Raw genomic sequence first — 21,829 nt, forward strand, 5'->3', positions numbered from 1 at the left:
TTTTTTTAGTGTACTTACCAGAGTGCCAACACTCTGAGCAATGCAGAGTGCCTCAGCAGGATTCACTCTGGAAAGTAGGGGGCAGAGCCTATTCACACTGTGAGGCTGGCAGCATGCGCCAATCTATCAGCACTGAGATTAGCGCATGCTCAGTGGCCCCCTCATTGTCGGCCTCCCGATTGCTGACCAACCCAATCGCTGGCCAGCCCTGCTACCCCACTGATCTCTGGCCTTCCAACCCCCACAATCCCTGACTGCTGGCCTCCTGGATCTCCCCGGGCCAGCCCAGCCCCCGGCCCCCTCCCTCCCTCCGATAGCTCTGAACCGCTCCCCCACCCTGATGGCCAGCCCCCATAGCTCTCACTTCCTCCCTCCCCCATCGATCCTTTTGTAGAGTAGCAGTGGGTCTGCCCCCCCCCCCCACTGATCGCCATCAATAGGCCCTGCCCCAGTCTATCCCGCCCCCCCTGGCACCCCCGGTGCCTGATGGGCAGTGCCAGTTTGCCCCTTGGGCAGTGCCAGGTTGCCAGGCTGGCACTATCCAAGGGGCACCCACGCTTACCCCCGACCTTCCCGGGGGGGCCTCAGTGGCCTCTGTCCCCTCCTAAATGTCGCTGGAGGAAACCACTCCCAGCAGGGAGGGGAAGTGAGGGGGAGGCGGGGCGAGATGATAGCGAGCCCGGAGAGTACCATCCCAGGTTCGTCAATCATATGGAAATGCTCATTTCAATATGATAATCAGCTCCGTGCTGATTTTCAGCAGAGTTCTCATTACACTCAAAAACCTGGCCTTGGAGACTCGTGGAGGCCCGGGCACCCAGCATGAATCCCACGAAATGGCCGCCGCTGGTGTCTCCTGGCCCACTGTGCTACTCGAACAGTGCAGCGGGCTAGGAGAATCCCAGCCATATTTTGCAATGCAGTGAGTGGTAAGGATGTGGAATGAACTGCCTCAGGGTGTGGTGCAGGCAAATTTAAATGTTGGCTTTCCAAAGGGAAATGGATAAGGACCATTCTAAAAAGAGAAAAAATATCGCAAGGTGATGATGATAGGGCTGGAAAATGGGACGAACCAAATTGCAGATGGTTATTGAGGATTGGCCAGCTTGGACACAAAGGGCTGAATGGTCTTCTGTGCTGTAACCATTCTAAAATTATTTCCACAAGTGATTCACGAAGAGCCAATATAGTGGAATACAACTGGAGGAGCCATTAGGAGAAGAGGAGATGGCCTGGAAATAATTCATTTCCCCATTGTCTGCCTTCAATACTCTTCCTAAATCTACCCAAGCAGGTATTGTCATCCCTCTCTGATCTTATATGGGGTCTGGCAGTGCTGTAGGGGGGTAGCTTTCCAAATCCCAACCCCTATTATCATTTAAACACAGCAAGTATGTGAGTGGGCGATCAACTAAACTCCCTCTGGGAGGCAGATAATAAGGAGTAAAATATACAGTGCTGTTCCAGGGTCAGAAATCAGTTATGAGGTCTGATAGCAGAGGAGAATCTTTTATTGTACTTTTTCTGCTGTGTTCAACAACCTGCAGACAAATATCCCCTAGGCCTCCCTTCTCCTACACCCCGTGTCCTGAAAGATTGCATCTTTTTTTATACTGCCTCCTCTTGTAGTTCTTTCCAAAATGTATCTCTTCACACTTTTCTGCATTAAGTTTCATCTGCCGTGTGTCTGGCCATTCCACACCTGCCTATATCCTCTTGAAGTCTATCTCTATACTCCTCACAATTCACAATGCTCCCATGTTTTGTGTCAACCCTGTACACACAAGCCTAGGTCATTAAATATAGGTCAAGAAAATTTGTGATCCTGGTGAAAATGGGTATATCATACAGGTTGGTAATCCCAAAGTCACAAGCTCGAATCCCACCGCAGCAAGTTGTAAAATAGCACCCAGTAAAAATATGGTCATTGGTGAGGTTGAGAAAATGTCCAGGAAAGCTGCCCAGTTGTCATAAAATCTACAATAGTTCACTCATGCCCTGCAGGGAAGGGGAACCCTGCCCTGTCCTACTCCATTCCCAGTAAGAAGTTTAACAACACCAGGGTAACTCCGTTCCTGCATTATGACTCTTGATTACCTCTGAAGTGGCCCAACCAAGACAACAAAAGTAACCTTCCCAAATCCAGAATGTGATGTGGAGATGCTGGCGTTGGACTGGGGTGGGCACAGTAAGAAGTCTCACAACACCAGGTTAAAGTCCAACAGGTTTATTTGGAGTCACGAGCTTTCAGAGCGCTGCTCCTTCATCAGGTGAGTGTCGCACATCACATCAAGCCACTCACCTGATGAAGGAGAAGCGTTCCAAAAGTTTGTGATACCAAATAAACCTGTTGAACTTTAACCTGGTGTTGTGGAACTTCTTACAACATCTAGAACACTATTCCTCTTTAAAATTGGATGCTCCTCGATATTGGAGGTGCATTGACAGGGAAGCCAGTTAAGCTGCAACGTTATGCTGATAGGGTGGATTGAAAAGAGTTAAGGGGAAGGTTTGTTTGAAGTGTAAAATTGTAAGTAATTTTGTCTTTTGAACATTGTGCTTGGAAGGCTTACAGCTATGCAATAAAAAATAAAAATAATTGCAAGAACTTCAAGACAAACTTTATAGGGTCACCAATTGGCCTGTCTCCTATTTGAATCTCAATCAAATTCTGTTCTGAAACATGCGAGGCTGGAAGTTGGCAGTGACAGGAGGGAAATGTTTTGCACAGTTATAAAGTACTCTGTTCTCTGCTATTTGGGGTATTAGCCCGCTGATTTGCTTGTACTGGAAATAACATTCTTTGCACACTGCAATGATAAAACAAACACTGAAACCATTGCTTGCAGGAACAAGTGCCTGGAGCTGAATGTTATTTTCTCAGCACGATTTAACATTGCCTCCAGTTGGCAGATTTTAATCTATTTTATTGCTTATTGTCACTCCTCACATTTCCCCATGGGTGTTTGCCTGCTCGGTTACAAAAGGTGCCGGCTCTCTGCCTGGTTATTGCAAAGGGAACTCCACCCACGAGCAGATTTTGGAATTACAGAATATCACAATCAACCCTGCAGTCTATCTCACACATCACATCAATGCACTCAGAAAATTCCCAATAATCACAGTTCAGTTTTTCTTAATTGGACAAAATGTATTATCGGTCCAAGCTCAGTTATCTGTTTCATTTCAAAATCCTGAAAGTTCTGCAAATGTACAATTAGGAATATTTAATTAAAGCTATTTCTTGCACACAAACAGTAAATATCTGAAAACAGCAGAAGGGAATAATTCTGTACATGAGTATCATCAGGCGTACCTTGCAAAGTGACGTGTGCCAGCTCATTTAAACATTTCCAGGCTTGTGATGATAGAAACCCATATCTTATTGGTTTTAATTCCAATCTGACTGGCTCTGATCAGCCTCCGCAGTTCCAACTGATCTATTTTGTTGAACATGAGAAGTAGGAGCAAGAGTAAGCTATTCAGCCCCTCCAACCTGCTGTGCCACTCAATAAGATCATGGCTGACCTAATTGCATCCTTAACTCCCCTATTCTGCCTGCCCGCCGTAATGCTCAACCCCCTTGTCAATCAAAAATCTAATTCAGCCTTGCATGTTTTCGATTACCCAGCCTTCACTGCTCTCTTATGGAAGAGAGTTCCAAACACTAATGAGCCTCTGAAAATAAATTCCTCCTCACCTCCATCTTAACTGGGAGACGCCTTATTTTTAAAGTGTGTCCTCTCATTCTAGATTCCCCCACGAGGGGAAACGCCCTCCCAACATTCACTCTGTCAAGTCCCCTCAGAATCTTGTTGCTTCAATAAGATCACCTCTCATTCTCCCAAACTCCAATGAATATAGGCTCTGCTCAACCTTTCCTTAAAAGACAAACCCCACGCCCCCATCTCAGGAATCAACCTGTTGAACCTTCGCTGAACTGCCTCAGAAAAGATTGATTTGTCTTGGGAAACATAAACGGGGATTGAAACATTAACTGCTGGGTATGTGGCTGGGTGAGATATCAATTAATTGATCCAGCAGTCAACCATGACTAGGTTGTGGTGAGGTTTGAGGGTTTGTGGTCCAGAGTTTGAGCACATAATCTGGACTGACATTTCAGTGCAATACTGAGGGAGTGTTGCACACTCCAAGTTGCTGTCTTTCGGAGTCAGGAGATATTAAACCAAGGACCTGTCTGCCCTTTCAGCTACTTGTAAAAGATCCCACTGCACTGTGCAGGGGAAGTGTAAGAGAGATCACCTTGGTGTCCTGGCTAATCCCCCGACCAACATTGCTAAAACAGATGAACTGGTTATTATCACATTACTTTGTGCAAGTTGGGCTGCCGTGTTTTCTCTGTTATGGGATGCCCAGGGATTGTGAAAGGTGCTATATAAATACAAGATTGCTCCTTCTGTCATCACGCTGAATTGGAGGAGGCTGTGACTCATCCATGATTTGATGTCAAACAAACAGTCTGACAATACGGAGGCGAATGGAAATCTCAGCTGATGCATCACAGACGAGATTAGAGAGCGGACCGCTGCCATGCAATGATGCTCAATGACAACCCATCACATCTGCCACATATTCATTGACTGACAGAGGAGAATTGCATTGTAATCACGGGGGAAATTGAGCTTACTGATGAGAGGTGTAACACAAACAGGCCATACATCTAACGATGAAACAGACCACTCGCTGTTAAAAGCTCTATTTGAGAAACTATCCTTTCAAAGAAACACTTACATTTATATATAGTGCCTTTCAATCACTGAGCCTGTGCCAAAAGGCCTCAGAGCCAATGAAGTGCTTTTGAAGCATAATCACTGTTGTGGCAAATGCTTCAGAGCCAATATGTGCACAGCAAGCTACCACAGACAGCAATGTGATAATGACCAGATAATCTGTCTCGGTGATGTTGTTTGTGGGATAAACATTGGCCCAGATACCAGAGAGAATTCCCCGTCTCTACTGCAAAAACATATGCCCTGGGATCTTTCACTTACATCTCTGGGGAGGGCTGACGGCATCTCAGTTTGACATCCCATCTGAAAGCTAGCATTGTGAACAGAGTGGCCAACCAGAATATAAATGTCAATGACAAACTGGAGAGACCCAAGCCTGACCTGGTTACCACAGCTCTGCCTGCGTCTAAAGAAAAAGATGACATTAATCAAAATTTGAGCACAAAAGGTTGGAGTTTTTAGGATCCTCAGAAAATAATGTAATGAGTGGCTGCTGCAGAAACTGCAGCAGAAAAGGGTGTTTCCTGTCTGCCAGCTCGCGGGCATTGGCAGACAACATAGGAGGAAGTGATAGTTCCACTCTCTTGTGTACTATCTACAAGACAAACTGCAGTCATTCACCAGTGTTCTGACAGTCCCTTCCAAACCCATAATATGGAACATCAAAGGTAGCAGGCTCATGAGAACCCAATCACCTTAACATCCCCCTCAACGTCACACACCATCCTGACTTGGAAAAATATCACAATCCCTTCATCATTGCTCAGTCAAAATCCTGGAAAACATTGTGGTCAAATGGGCAATGGCCTGAGCAATTAGGCCCAACATAAAATTGGATACTTCAAATTAATATGCAGCTAAACATCTTCTACAAGCAAGGCCTGATAGAATGCGGACGAGGTTATCACAGGTCAAAAGCTAACAAGGACCACACTAAAGCTATCTTGGATATGGAACAGAAGTGCTTGACCTTAACAATGGAAGTGTCGTTATGGACCGAAACCCATCAAGATGTACTCAGCCAGAAGAATCGAAAAATACATTGATTGTGTATTCCTCAGTTTCAGCCAAGCTCCCTGCTATTATCCTGAAAGGAGATATGTACAACTAGGATGAGCTGGTCTAACTTCATTGGGTGCTGTGAAACCTGTCCTGTCACCCCCTTGGCTAGAGAACATTCCAGAAGCGCTCAAAGAGGAAGATAAGAAATGCCATCTTAAGATAAACCCCAGCAAAGACTCCACCAACCTATTGTGACCTGGGATGACAGAAGAGGATGTGCAAGATCCACCTTCATGTCAAAAAGGCCCTGAGTTCATCTGCCGACGTGAGCTCGGTGAATTGAATCCAACAACCCAATTGACTTCACCAAACTGGGTAATATCTATTTATCAGGCAATTAGCCTAGTTTGGGGAGAAGTTAACTTATCTTATTGCGTCAGAATTGTTTCTTTAACCTGTAAGTGTTTTTAATAAAGTTAAGTTTGAACCACAGTAATTTGTCTGTCTCATGGAGTAAGAGCACCTGGGTTTTGAGTGATAAACCCGGTCAAAGTGTCTGTATAGAATATTTCACAGGCAACAATCCTACAGGACAGCACGGTGGCACAGTGGTTAGTGCTGCTGGTTCACAGCGCCAGGGACCCAGGTTCATTTCCCGGCTTGGGTCACTGTCTGTGCAGAGTCTGCATGTTCTCGCCGTGTCTGCCTGGGTTTCCTTTGGGTGCTCCGGTTTCCTCTCACAGTCCAAAAGACGTGCTGGTTAGGTGCATTGGCCATGCTAAATTCTCCCTCAGAGTATCCGAACAGGTGCCAGGACGTGGCAACTAAGGGATTGTCACATGGCTATAGCCATTGATTACCACTCACTTCTGAAGGGTAACTATGGATGGAGAATAAATACCTGCCATGCTCGTGACATTCACCTAGAATTAGCTTCCATTTTTAAAAAAGTCAGGCACAATTTCAGCTACCCAGAGGACCTGACTGTATCAGAGCAACTTTCATAGACCTCACAGATGAGCATTCTGTGTTTGCTGTTTACTGTTAGGATCTGCAAGCAGAGGGGGTGAGTACTCACGTTAGATCTGTGAAGAACCATATGAGACCCAAAGAATTATCTTGTAGTCCATTTTGGGTGTGATTACACGTTTGTGAATCAAACAGCAAGATTGCATTTGAGAGGATAATTGGGCTTGAAGCCCTTGTTGAAAGGATGTAATGTAGGAAGAATTGCAGGTATACAGAGGTAAGGGGGCACAGCATGACCTTGTAGTAAGTAGTCTGCAAAATTTCCATGCCACAAGACATGGCTTTTCTTCCACACTATTTCACAGTCCATCAAATGCTCACCATATATACTCATTCTGCAACAATTTGCAGGGATCATAGTGTATACCTGCAATTCTTCCTACATTACATCCTTTTAACAAGGGCTTCAAGCCCAATTATCCTCTCAAATGCAATCTTGCTGTTTGATTCACAAACGTGTAATCACACCCAAAATGGACTGCAGGATAATTCTTTGGGTCTCATATGGTTCTTCACAGATCTAACGTGAGTACTCACCTCCTCTGCTTGCAGATCCTAACAGTAAACAGCAAACACAGAATGGAAAAAGCCAACAAAACACCGTGGATGGAATTTTCTGACCTTTCTCCCTGGCGGGATCTTCCCGGGCCCTCTGAAGGCGACCACCCCCCATGTGGGTTTCCCAACAGCAGGGATAGATGAGCCACGCAAACCACCGTAGATCTCAGCGGGACTGGAAAATCCCACTGGCAGAAAACGCACCACCCCATAAGCTGCCACCTAGTCATCACTGGTCCAAGCATCAGAGGGGGAAGGAGATGGAATTTGTTTATAACTCACAGAAATTCTCTCAACAATCAACTTCTGATGACTTGTCGGTTAAAACAATTGATTCAGACTGGATTTCTATTAACAGAGACTGGCCGTGATTCTCCCATTGCGACCCGCAACTTTTCTGGTGGGTCGCGGCGGGAGACACGCGTCGTCAGCCTTGTTCCGGGATTTGTGCATGTGCCAGGAATGCACGCGCATCTCCCAGAGCCGGCGAACAGTCGCCGGTCAGACCACGCTGGAAGACAGCGGGAAGGCAGGTAAGTCATTTGAATCTTTTTTGCATGTATTTGAAATATGTTTATTATCGGGAACTTTCAGGTCCCGATTGAATCTCCCACCCTGCTCGGAGTACTTCATTCCAGCGGGGTTCAGACTAGCTCCCAATGTTTAGGGAACTAGTGGGAGACCCCGCCAGAATGAAGGGGGGGGCAATTGGGGCCCCCCCAAGGGGTTGGGTGGCGGGGCGGTGGTGCCCCCTAGGCGTGGGCACTTTGCCCCTTGGGCAATGCCAGAGGGCACAGGCTGGCACTGTCCAAGGGGCAAAGTGCCCATGCCCCGGGGGCACTTTGGCACTGCCCACCGGGCATCAGGCAGTGCCAAGGCAGCAGGGCCTATTGTGGGTGGGGCCTAGGGGTGATCGGTGGGGATGGGGGGGTCCCGCTACCACTTTGCAGACAGGATCGGGCTAGGGTGGAGGGAGGGCAGTGATTGGGGCTGGCTGGGGGGGTTGGTCTGCTGGAGGGGAGCTGCCTCCGAGGGGGGTCTGACCCTGAGGGGTGGGTCAGTGAGGGGGGGGGGTCTGCTGGGGTGAGGGGGGTGGGGGATTGCCACTGCTGGGGGCAGTGGGCTGTGCATCGGGGCGCTCTGGGACACAGGGGCAGGGGGGGGGTTCAGGGCTGGCCCAATAATTGCTGTGGGGGCCGTGATCAGGCCATGGCGGGGGGGGGAGGGGGGGGGGGCTGGAGGGGCAGCACTGCAGGGGTCCTGGGCTGGGCAGCGATCGAGCTGGCCAGCAAACGGGGAGTCTGACAGATCGGGACCACTGCACATGCGCAGAGTTCCAGAACTGTCAAATTCCGCCGCGAATAGGCCCCGCCTCCCTGGGTTTTTAATGAGATTCCCAGCTGGGACCTCTGCAGTGCACAGAGTGCGGAGATTCAGGTGAGATGCTGAACTGACAGAACAGTCAGGATTTAGAACAGTTCTCCCACCAACTCAGCACTGTTGGGAGAACATGTTAGACAGAAATTTCCCCAAAAAAGTGTCACAACAGTGTGAAAATGGGGGTTTTCCACACCGGCCTTTTGGACAAGTTGACACTGCAATCTTCTGGCACTTTGCTCTGTCAGTTTTTCGGAGAGCTGGGAGATTTGCGCCAGTGGGGGAGCGGGGTGTTAAGGGGGTGGGAGCCTAAGTACACAGGGGAAGCCGGCTGCAGAATGCTTGGGTGCCATTGCGCAGGGCACCCCGATCTCCTACTGAACCAGGAGACCTCCTCCCACCACACCCCTCCCCACTATTGCATTGTCACTCCCCCCGCCACATCAAAACAGGTCACTGGCATTGGGACCCTTCCAATGACTCCCATGGCGGACCTCTGACATGCCCTCCCCCCACCCACCACGGCCCCATACGCAGCCCATCCCAGCATGGCCCCCCAGCCCTGCACGAACCCCTCCCTTGCATAGCCCCCCTGCACAATCCCCCCTGCAAAGCCCCAACCACAACCTCCTTGTATGCTCCCTCCTGCATGACACTTCCCCCCCTCCCGGAATAGCCCCCCGCATTATCCCTTCCTTGCACTGCCACACTGATAGACCAGATTGCACCCATTAATTTCTATGCAGTCCTGGAATAAAGGAATCTGGAGAAGAAAATATGAACATTTGAAGCTTATTATACAATTGCCTCAGCTGAGATCTGCTAAATTTGGACCTACAAATAATTCAAGCCAAGGAGCGCAGGCCTTGTGGTGCAATGGTAGCATCACTACCACTGGATCAGAAGCTCCGGGTTTGAATCCAACGCCAGGACTTGCTGGCCACTGAAGGAACATTCAACACGGTTCATCAGCTCGGATGTCCTTCCACCACTTACCCCACTATTCTCCAAAAAAGGTAAAAAAAAGTATGGGTGTGAACATACATGAAAGAGAGACTGGTACCTCAGAGAGGTACCTCAGTACCTTCACTGCCTAGTAGAGAATCAACTGTACTCAACCAAAACTAATCATAAGCCCCAAATGTCAAATTCCAGTTTAAGCTCGATGCTTATTATAAATTAAACTTCCAACAAACTTTGGCAATGGTTTACTGTGTACAATGACAATTCCTAGTGAGAAGAAAGTGTTGATGCAAAGCACCTTCCTAACACCAAGAATGTCCAAATATGCAAATTGGTCACCCAACATTTATCATGCCAACAACTTTCATCAAAGGCACATGAATTCCTGGACAGTATTATCTATCCCTTCATCCATTTTCCCAATAAATACTGACCCTCAATAATCGAGGGCTCCATCACTGCTCCTCCACACCCCCTGCCTCGGCTGTCTTTCTACAGTTGAGGTGATGGCTAGGTAAACTAATTCCTTGAGTTCTATCAGAGTGATATTGTAGCCAGTCACTAAAGGAGATGCAATACATCTTGGGTTGTCTCCAACTGTCCTGTGGGTCCACTGCAGTCAATATATTTGTTCAACTTGGTAGCTCCCAATTCCTTGGAGGCCAAGGCTATCATTTTCACACAATAAGAACAACAGGCATGAAATTATAATTCATTTTCCATTCCATCAACCCCAGAATCCATGAATAAACCCATCCTGCTCTCCCACACGACAGTGGGGAAGTTTTAATAACAAGGGAGAGGGCAACTTGGGACAAAGCAGCCCAGAACAAATTGAAATTGACCTGTTTGAGGAATCTGTAGAATTTGAACTATTTGTGGAGTTTTATGCTCTTTGGGCAGATTATGGTTCAGGTGACAACAGTGACCAGTTCAGAGTGGGACAGCTTCAGGATTCAAATGATCACAGAAAAATTAGTTTTGGTTGTCGAAAAGCTTTAATTTCATGATTGGTATATTTTAGGAATATACCTGGAAGGATTTGCTTAAATTTCTATCTGGGACATCCTAGGCATGCCACATTGTCGTGAGGCTAGACTGCAGGTATTTTTTTGGTTTTGGATTTATCTGTGTAATTTCTCACAGAGACAGGCATTTAGATCCCGGAAGCAGAGAAAGAGAATCTTTCAGGAGCTGCAGACCAATAGTACAGGGCGAGCAGAAACCAAGGAAGTTCGCTGCTTTGCAATTACTAAGCAAGAAGGCAGTGGAGCCCATGCTTGAGCTGGGAGACCACTCTCATGAAGTACTTAATGAGAGTAGGAGAGTCACCTAGCCAGATATAACTGGAAGGAGCCCCAAGAAATCTCACATCTCTAAGATTAGCAGGAATACTGAAGAGAAGCAAAGTGAATTCCTGAGAGCTGTGGCACACATTGATTGGGTCCCAGGTGAAGGGAAGGAAGCAATGCACAGAACTGCAAAGATTATGGGCAGGATTTTACGGCCTTGCTCAAGCGAGACGGAAATTCCTGCCTGACGTCAACAGGGATTTCCGTTGTCGGACCCTCGCCTGCTCCGATTCTGTGGTGGGCAAGGTAATAGAGTTCTGGCCTTTAGATTTTTCAACCGTTTCTCCCTACACTCGATCTAATTAAGAAGATAAACATAGAAACATACAAAAACTACAGCACAAAACAGGTCTTCGGCCCCACTAGTTGTGTCGAATGTATCCCTACCTTTTAGGCCTACCTATAACCCTCCATCCTATTAAGTCCCATGTACTCATCCAGGAGTCCCTTAAAAGACCCTATTGAGTTTGCCTCCACCACCACTGACGGCAGCCGATTCCACTCGCCCACCACCCTCTGTGTGAAAAACTTACCCCTAACATCTCCCCTGTACCTACACCCCAGCACCTTAAACCTGTGTCGTCTCGTAGCAGCCATTTCCACCCTGGGAAAAAGCCTCTGAGAGTCCACCCGATCTATGCCTCTCAACATCTTATATACCTCTATTAGGTTTCCTCTCATCCTACGTCTCTCCAAGGAGAAAAGACCGAGCTCCCTCAGCCTATCCTCATAAGGCATGCCACTCAATCCAGGTAACATCCTTGTAAATCTCCTCTGCACCCTTTCAATCTTTTCCACATCCTTCCTGTAATGAGGTGACCAGAACTGAGCACAGTACTCCAAGTGGGGTCTGACGAGGGTCTTATATAGCTGCATCATTATCCCCAGACTCCTAAACTCAATCCCTCAATTGATAAAGGCCAGCACACCATACGCCTTCTTAACCACCTCCTCCACCTGCGGGGCTGATTTTAGAGTCCTATGGACCCGGACCCCAAGGTCCTTCTGATCCTCTACCGTACTAAGAGTCTTTCCCTTTATATTGTACTCCTTCATCCCATTTGACCTGCCAAAATGGACCACTACGCATTTATCTGGGTTGAAGTCCATCTGCCACTTCTCTGCCCAGTCTTGCACCCTATCTATGTCCTTCTGTACCTTCTGACATCCCTCCAGACTATCCACAACCCCACCAACCTTTGTGTCGTCGGCAAACCTACCAACCCATCCCTCCACTTCCTCATCCAGGTCATTTATGAAAATGACAAACAGCAAGGGTCCCAGAACAGATCCCTGGGGCACTCCACTGGTGACCGACCTCCATTTAGAAAAAGACCCATCTATACCCACTCTCTGCCTCCTTTGGGCAAGCCAGTTCTGGATCCACAGGGCAGCAGCCCCTTGGATCCCATGCCCTCTCACTTTTTCTAGAAGCCTTGCATGGGGGACCTTATCGAACACATTGCTAAAGTCCATATAAACCACATTTTCACTTCATCAATGTGTTTAGTCACATTTTCGAAGAACTCCACCAGGCACGTAAGGCACGATCTGTCTTTGACAAAGCCATGCTGAGTATTCTTGAGCATACTAAACCTCTCTAAATGCTCATAAATCTTGTCCCCCAGGATCTTCTCTATCAGCTTACCAACAACTGAGGTTAGACTCACCGGTCGGTAATTTCCTGGGCTATCCCTATTCCCCTTCTTGAAAATAGGAACCATAAAGAATGAAGACAACTTTTTTTCCCTTCAGAAAGAAGATAAAAATCATGAAATATGTCAATGGATCCTGAGAATTTCACTGGCATTTAATTAAGGGGTTTTAACATGTGTACGGACAGAATAATGTAAAACAGAGGGAATTGCAGTTCAGAATTTAATGAGGTGTTCAGATGTTTTATATATAAAATAAGGGATGCCCAGGAGTGAGTTACAGACTGGAAGCAAATTAAAGGGTTTGGGGGGATTAAAGCAATGGAGATTCAGGGTAAGGTTTAGGAAATCTAGGAAATTGGTTTAACATTGGTTTAGGGCACACGGAGTTGGGGGTAGTGTGTTAAAGTGGATTGGGGACTGGCTATCCGACAGGAAGCAAAGAGTCGGAATAAATGGGTGTTTTTCCGGTTGGAGGAAGGTAACTAGTGGCGTGCCGCAGGGATCGGTACTCGGGCCGCAACTGTTTACCATTTATATAGATGATCTGGAGGAGGGGACGGAGTGTAGGGTAACGAAGTTTGCAGACGACACAAAGATAAGTGGAAAAGTGAATCGTGTGGAGGACGGAGAAGATCTGCAGAGAGATTTGGACAGGCTGAGTGAGTGGGCGAGGATATGGCAAATGGAGTATAACGTTGAGAAATGCGAGGTTATACACTTTGGAGGAAATAATAACAAATGGGATTACTATCTCAATGGAAACAAATTAAAACATGCTACCGTGCAAAGGGACCTGGGGGTCCTTGTGCATGAGACGCAAAAGCCCAGTCTGCAGGTACAACAGGTGATCAAGAAGGCAAATGGGATGTTGGCCTATATTGCGAGGGGGATAGAATATAAAGTAAGAAGTTTAACAACACCAGGTTAAAGTCCAACAGGTTTATTTGGTAGCAAAAGCCACACAAGCTTTCGAGGCTCTGAGCCCCTTCTTCAGGTGAGTGGGAATTCTGTTCACAAACAGAACTTATAAGACACAGACTCAATTTACATGAATAATGGTTGGAATGCGAATACTTACAACTAATCCAGTCTTTAAGAAACAAAACAATGGGAGTGGAGAGAGCATCAAGACAGGCTAAAAAGATGTGTATTGTCTCCAGACAAGACAGCCAGTGAAACTCTGCAGGTCCACGCAACTGTGGGAGTTACAAATAGTGTGACATAAATTCTGATTCTAGGATCGCATGATAAAGACTCAGGAGGAAAAAAGCAGAAATATTTATGTGAAATAGTGTGACATAAACCCAATATCCCGGTTGAGGCCGTCCTTGTGTGTGCGGAACCTGGCTATCAGTTTTTGCTCCGCGACTCTGCGCTGTCGTGTGTCGCGAAGGCCGCCTTGGAGAACGCTTACCCGAATATCAGAGGCCGAATGCCCGTGACCGCTGAAGTGCTCCCCAACAGGAAGAGAACAGTCTTGCCTGGTGATTGTCGAGCGGTGTTCATTCATCCGTTGTCGCAGCGTCTGCATAGTTTCCCCAGAAGGGGCTCAGAGCCTCGAAAGCTTGTGTGGCTTTTGCTACCAAATAAACCTGTTGGACTTTAACCTGGTGTTGTTAAACTTCTTACTGTGTTTACCCCAGTCCAACGCCGGCATCTCCACATCATGACTAGGATAGAATATAAAAGCAGGGATGTCTTGATGCACCTGTACAGGGCATTGGTGAGGCCGCAGCTGGAATACTGTGTGCAGTATTGGTCCCCTTATATGAGGAAGGATATATTGGCATTGGAGGGAGTGCAGAGAAGGTTCACCAGGTTGATACCGGAGATGAGGGGTTTGGATTATGAGGAGAGGCTGAGGAGATTGGGTTTGTACTCGTTGGAGTTTAGAAGGATGAGGGGGGATCTTATGGAGACTTATAAGATAATGCGGGGGCTGGATAGGGTGGAGGCGGAGAGATTCTTTCCACTTAGTAAGGAAGTTAAAACTAGAGGACACAGCCTCAAAATAAACGGGGGTCGGTTTAAGACAGAGTTGAGGAGGAACTTCTTCTCCCAGAGGGTGGTGAATCTCTGGAATTCTCTGCCCACTGAGGTGGTGGAGGCTACCTCGCTGAATATGTTTAAAGCGCGGATGGATGGATTCCTGAGCGGTAAGGGAATTAAGGGTTATGGGGGTCAGGCGGGTAAGTGGTACTGATCCACGTCAGATCAGCCATGATCTTATTGAATGGCGGGGCAGGCTCGAGGGGCTAGATGGCCTACTCCTGCTCCTATTTCTTATGTTCTTATGTTCTAACATCGGGTAGGTACCAGTGGGTAAGTGTTGGAGCAGTTATAATAGGATAGGCACACATGCTAAGCAGGGACATTAATCACCAAAAGGTTATCTCGTTGATGTCTCCCAGATAATAAACACTATACAAGATCAGCACATGCCCAAACTGAAAGTGGACAGTTTCAAACTAGTAAAAGACAAATGGGTCGGAATTCTCTGGCCATTCACGCTCCATCACTGCTGCCAGTGAGAACGGAGAATTTGGCGCTCTCCATTTACTGCAGCAGGACTGGAGAATCCCAGCTGTGGGTAACGTGGGAGAATCTGGCCCTAATGTCCAATAGGTAGTTCTTTGTACAACAACTGATGGCACAATGACTGAGCTTCTGTGTAGGGCAGTAACAGTGGAAGCCTTGAGGTATTCAAGAAGCAATTGGAAGACTTGTGAGGGGATGGAGGAGTGTGGTGACTTTCTGTCAAAACTAAGAAAACTTGGGTCTTCCTCATCTCTATGTATCTTACGATATCCAGATGAAATCATAAATCAGAATCAGAATCTCTGGGATATGGCCAAAAAACAGTTGTAGCATTTCCTGTATCACGTTACATTTTATGTCAACATTTAGAATTGGAGCAGACCATGTAAACGATTAACATTGAGGTCCCAAATGTAAACAGTTATCTTGTAATGATGTAGTTGAAGGCTTTGGACAGAAGATGGTGCTGAAGTTTCTCCCCCGCCGCCGCCCCCCCCCCCCCCCCCCCCCCCCCCCCCCGCCTTCCCCAACTCCATTTATCACATAGAAATAAAGGGCCTGACTCTCCCATCCCGACGTGCTAATTTCTTGCGCGTCAGGTTGGAAGATGCGCATGTCGGCCATTTTGCAGGAATCGTGCTGCCGGAGAGCAGGCGTGGTCATTATTGGCCCCGGGATTGAATTCTCCTGGCCCGATAGCATCTCCCACCCCGCCAGGAGTATTTCACTCCAGCGGGGCTTAGATTAGCTGCCCACTTGCAGGGAGCAAGCGGGAGACCCCGCCGGAGTGAAGGGATGGGCAATCAGGGCCCCCCGGGGGTCAGGCGGCTGGGGGTTCTACCCCCAGGGCATGGGCACGCTGGCAGTGCCAGCCTGTGCCCCTTGGCACTGCTCAAGGGGCAAAGTATCCATGCCCAGGGGGCACCTTGGCACTGCCCACTGGGCATGGGGCAGTGCCATGGGGGCAGAGCCTATTGTGGGCAGGGCCTTCGGGGGATCGGTGTGGGTGGGGGGTCCCACTGCCACTCTGCAAAAGGATCAACTGGGGCTGGAGGGAGGCCAGTGATCGGGGCTGGCTAGGGGGGGTGTGGTCTGCCGGGGGGAGAGTCTACCTCCTGGGGAGGTCTGCCTCCCGTGGGAGGAGGGGTCTGCCTCCCAGGGGGGTCTGTTGGGGGTGGTGGGGGGATCGTCACTGCTGGGGAGGTGGGGGCTGGTGATTGCAGTGCTCTGGGTGGGACCGGGGATCGGAGCTGTCCCGGGAATGCTTGTGCGGGCCACGATTGGGCCGTGATCGGGTGGTGGGGGGAGCAGCAAACTGCAGTCTGACAGTTCGGGGCCATGGCACATGCGCAGAGTTCCGGAACTGTCAGACTCTGGCGTGAATAGGTCCCGCCCCTGAGCTTTTAATGATATTCACTATTGTAACCTCTGTATTGCACAGAGTGTGGGAGATTCGATTGTGAATTCCCACTGGGAAAAAAATCGTTATTTACACCATTTTTCTTGACAATTCAACACTTAGAATTTTTTTGGGAGAATCGGGCCCAAAAAAACTAGAAGCATTCGACCCTTCGAACCCGCTCTGCCATTCAGTTTGATCATGGCTGATCATCAAATTCAATATCCTGATCCCCCTTCCTCCCATATCCTTTGATCACTTTTGCCCCAAGAGCTATGGGACGGCACAGTGGTTAGCACTGCTACCTCACAGCACCAGGGACCTGGGTTCAGTTCCGGTCTCGGGTGACTGCCTGTGTGGAGTCTGCACGTTCTCCTCGTGTCTGCGTGGGTTTCCTCTGGGTGTTCTGGTTTCCTCCCACAGTCCAAAGATGTGCGGATTAGGTTGATTGGCCATGCTAAATTGACCCTAGTGTCAGGGAAATTAGCAAGGTAAATATGTGAGGTTATGGGAATAGGGCCTGGGTGGGATTGTGGTCGATGCAGACTCGATGGACCGAATGGCCTCCTTCGGCACTGTAGGATTCTATGATTGCATATCTAATTTCTTCTTAAACACAAAAACAAATCATCATCTGACTATAGACATGTTCACAGGCTATTTATTAAAGTGCAGTTATATAGTCTTTACCCAAATTCCCAATTTACACTTCCAATTGACAGCAGAGACTTAAAAATCAATTAACAGTTTAAACCTAATGTGGTCCACAGCTCAGGAAGGTTAGTGTAACAGTTTGTGTCATTAAATGTCCCAGGGTGCTTCACAGGAGCACTATTAAACAAAGTGTGACACTGAGTCACATAATGAGATATTAGGTCAGATGACTGAGAGTTTGGTCAAAGATGAATAACCTTTTTGCTGAGAGTGACGTTAGCCGTTTTCTCCTTCTTTCTGCCATCTCTTCTGGGTCTTCCTTCACCTCTCACTGTGCGTCATGTAGGAGCCTGCTCTTCAGCTCAATCCAAGACTCAAAGAAAGATGCACAACTGCACAGCGCCTCCTATCTCTCTTAAAAGCGTGCCACTTAAAACAAATTGCTTTGAAGTTTGGTCATTATTAGGTAGCCCAATGCGGCAGCCAATTCCCACAACTGTCACCATTCAATAAACAAACAAACAACTACACAGCTCGGAGGTGCTGATGGGCCTTATTACAAGCAACACCTATTTAACATTGTTATAAACTTTACTGATCAGTCAAGAGGCTCTCCATCTGGTCCCTGAGAGATTGCAACACACCATGGAGGCAATGTAGAATCTTGTTGGGTCCATTCATTCATTTGAACAGACGACGGGGCAGCACTTGGTATGATTTTTAAAATGGTTTATTGAACAGAACTTAAAAAAATTAAATCACAACAGAAGCAGAGAAAAAGCAAAGCGAACTTGGAGAGACGGGCTTTTACTGTCAATCCCTGTACTGATCACACTGAACAAACTGATCTCGAAAACAAACTGCACAAACACACACTAAAATCCACAATATATCTCAACCCTTATCTCATTATTGTAAGTGCCCTTCACATGCTGTCTCTGTCTGGCAAACAAGCCTTGTAGCTGTTGTTATGAAAAAATAACTTGTTTTGCCTGCATTGTGCACTCTTCATGAATGCAGTTAATCTTTAGCTAACCCAGCATGCCTTCTGAGTTCTAAAATGTAGCCAAGTTAGCAGCGTTCGTTAACCCCTATGGTCTAGCATTTAAATGTAATTACACAGGCAGAAATATCTTAAAATGAAGTTTTTGCATGGATAAAGTCTTTGCATAGACTGAAGCAAACAAAGCTAAGCATACATAGGATCTCTCAAATCTCCAGCGCAGAAGCAGGGCATTTGGCCAGCAATTATATACCCATCCCAACCCCATATCCTTCTATTCACCTCCCATTCATGTAGGCATCAAGCCTCCATTTAAATGCATCAGTGCTATCTGGTTCAAGTGGAATAGTGTGGAGGGTCCCCAATACAGAGCATTGTGGCTGGAGATGGTGTGTAAAGCCTTGTGACCGCAATCACCCCGACATGCCAAATATCTTGGCCAGTTTATCACAGGGACGCCAAATGGAGACTAGATTCTTCCCCACTGGGAGGTAGCTTTACCCCAGGGCTGCTCATCCACACACCGTAGTGGCTAATTCCAACTTGCTGACTGCACCTAAGCATTTCAGAACATTGGCTCCCAAGTTGGCCCTCACTGTCTCACACAGGTTAAAAAAACTAATGCAACAGATTATTTGAATCCAAAAGTAATTTTCCATTTTAAATGATATATATTCATATGTTGTTCCAGAGACCATCTGTTCAATAAAACCCTTGGCTGTTAGTTCTGCCTCAGAATATTCATTAGGACAAGCAGAATGTACATGTATGCAGCTAATATGTGATGCAAATCATTTTGTCAGGTAGCTTTGTAAACAGCAAGATCTCTAGTTCTTGCAGAACTCAGGGCAATCTTAATGTTGTATCTCATCTGTCCAGAGCATCACCCCCACACCCCCCAGTCCCACCCCCAGTTTTCTCCATTCCTTTACACCCATTGACTCTTGTTGGGTACGGGCTTAAGCACTGTAATAGGTCTTCAGTTTATCACATCCTTCATGAGTGTTGCTGTTTTACCCTCTGGGGATCTGGCAGTCCAGCCCAAACTGCTTATTTGATGCTCACACATGGGAACGGAAACGTAGTTTGTCTTTTCATCTGCAGTCCAAGAGGTGTTCAGGTTAGTGCCAGTGCCAACAGAGATGAGATTGGCCAACTCAGCAAAGATCTCTGATCCAAGCTATGGTTTGAATTGCTGACTTCTACCAGCTTCCTGTGAATGTGAAGTTTCAGCTATATTCTCTGGATTACGACCATCCCCAAGGTGACACCCCCTGATTTGTCACCATCTGACTGGAATATAGAATACCCCCAAAATTATTCACACAGCTGAGGAGGGATGAACTGGCACCATGTCTCTCCCCCCACTCGGTAGCAACAGGGTTCAAGTTGCTTTCTATAGTGCATCTGTGAGAGGTTGGTGAGAGTCATAGTGGACATGCCAAATTTCCTTAACCTCCTGAGAAAGTAGAGGCATTGGTGGGCTTCCATAACTATAGCATGTAGGAGGGACCAGGACAGGTTGTTGATGATCTGGACACCTAAAGACCGCAATCAGTAAGGCCAGGGAACAACACCTCCTCCATGATCATCCTCAACTCTGGTGCTCCACAAGGTTGTGTCCTAAGCCCCTTACTATACTCCTTATACATCTATGACTGTGTGGCCAAATTCCCCTCCAACTCGATTTTCAAGTTTGCTGATGATGACGCCACCGTAGTGGGTCGGATCAAATAATGATAAGACAGAGTGCAGGAAAGAGATAGAGAATCTGGTGAATTGATGTACGACAATAATCTCTCCCTCAATGTCAACAAAACGAAGGAGATAGTCATTGACTTCAGGAAGCATAGTGGAGGACATGCCCCTGTCTACATCAATAGGGACAAAGTGAAAATCGTCAAAAGCTTCAGGTTTTTAGGTGTCCAGATCACCAACAACCTGTCCTGGTCCCTCCGATACGCTATAGTTATGGAAGCCCACCAATGCCTCTACTTTCTCAGGGGGCTAAGGAAATTTGGCATGTTCACTACGACTCTCACCAACTTCTACAGATGAACCATAGAAAGCATCACAGCTTGGTATGGCTCCTGCTCTGTCCAAGATCACAATAGACTACAAAGGGTCATAAACGAAGCCCAGTCCATCACTCAAACCAGCCTCCCATCTACTGACTCTGTCTATACTTCCTCCTGCCTCAGAAAAGCAGCCAGCATAATCAAGGACCCCACACACTCTGGACATACTCTCTTCCACCTTCTTCCATCGGGAAAAAGATACAAAAGTCTGAGGACTCATACCAACCGACTCAAGAACAACTTCTTCCCTGCTGCCATCAGATTTTTGAATGGACCGACCTCCCATTAAATTGATCCCTAGCTATGTCTGTAACACTACTTTCTGCACTCTCTCATTTCCTTCTCTATGAATGGCATGCTTTGTCGGTATAGCACACAAGAAACAATACTTTTCACTGTATACTAATACATGTGAGAATAATAAATCAAATCAAAGAATCCCTACAGTGCAGAAAAAAGCATGCACTGACAACAATCCCACCCAGACCCTATCCCCGCAATTGCCCTATGAATTCCCCTGACACTAAGGGGCAATTTAACATCGCCAATCAACCTAACCTGCACATCTTTGGACTGTGGGAGGAAACCAGAGCACCTGTACCACTGTACTGCCCACGCCCAAAGGATTCCTTTTCTGTCAGTACCTTTCCAGACCCAATAATTATGTTTAAAGAGTAGCCAATTTAACCAGGTTTCCTTGAGTTAATGATAGAATAAGCTTATTAACTACTGAAAAGGCAAAGAGAAAAATGGCAAAACACATGCATCTACATTCATATAGATTAGAAGTGAGAATTGAGTCCAATAGTAACTAAATATAAATAAAAAGGTAGACGGAGCAGTCCTTGACTCGTGAGAAGTAAGTGATGCAGCATGCGGCAGTTATGTGTTGGTTCCAGTAGATTTGATTTCAGTCGGCAAAGAGTTGATTCTTCGATTTCAGTGTTCTGTGGGTTTGGCAAGGGAATTCCCCAGGTCTCTTTCCAGCTGTGATCCTTTAGCTGGCTGGGGTGATTTCCATAGTCAGAGAGAGAGATATACCTGCAACAATAGTTATTCTGCTGGCTGTTTCTGTTACTGGATCACACACCTTCAACATGTAAAACCTCCAGCTGCTTATTTGATTCAATATATATTAATTTTGATTTTTTTCCCTGTACCGACTTATTGAAATTCCTTAGAAAAGACTTGCATTTCTACAGCACATTTCACGACCTCAACATGACCCAAAGCATTTTAAAACCAATTAAGTACTTTTCAAGATGGCACACAGCACAGGGAGATCTGGGTGTCCTTGTACCTGAATCACAAAATGTTAGAATGCGGATATAGCAAGTGATTAGGGAGATAAATGGAATGGTAGCCTTTATTGCAAGGGGAATGTGATATAAAAGTAGGATGTTTTCCTATAGTTGTACAGGCATTTGTGAGACCACATCTGGAGTACTGCAAGGAGGATTTTGGCCT

Source organism: Mustelus asterias, chromosome 3 (assembly GCF_964213995.1).
Source record: "Mustelus asterias chromosome 3, sMusAst1.hap1.1, whole genome shotgun sequence".
In the NCBI taxonomy this organism is placed as follows: domain Eukaryota; kingdom Metazoa; phylum Chordata; class Chondrichthyes; order Carcharhiniformes; family Triakidae; genus Mustelus; species Mustelus asterias.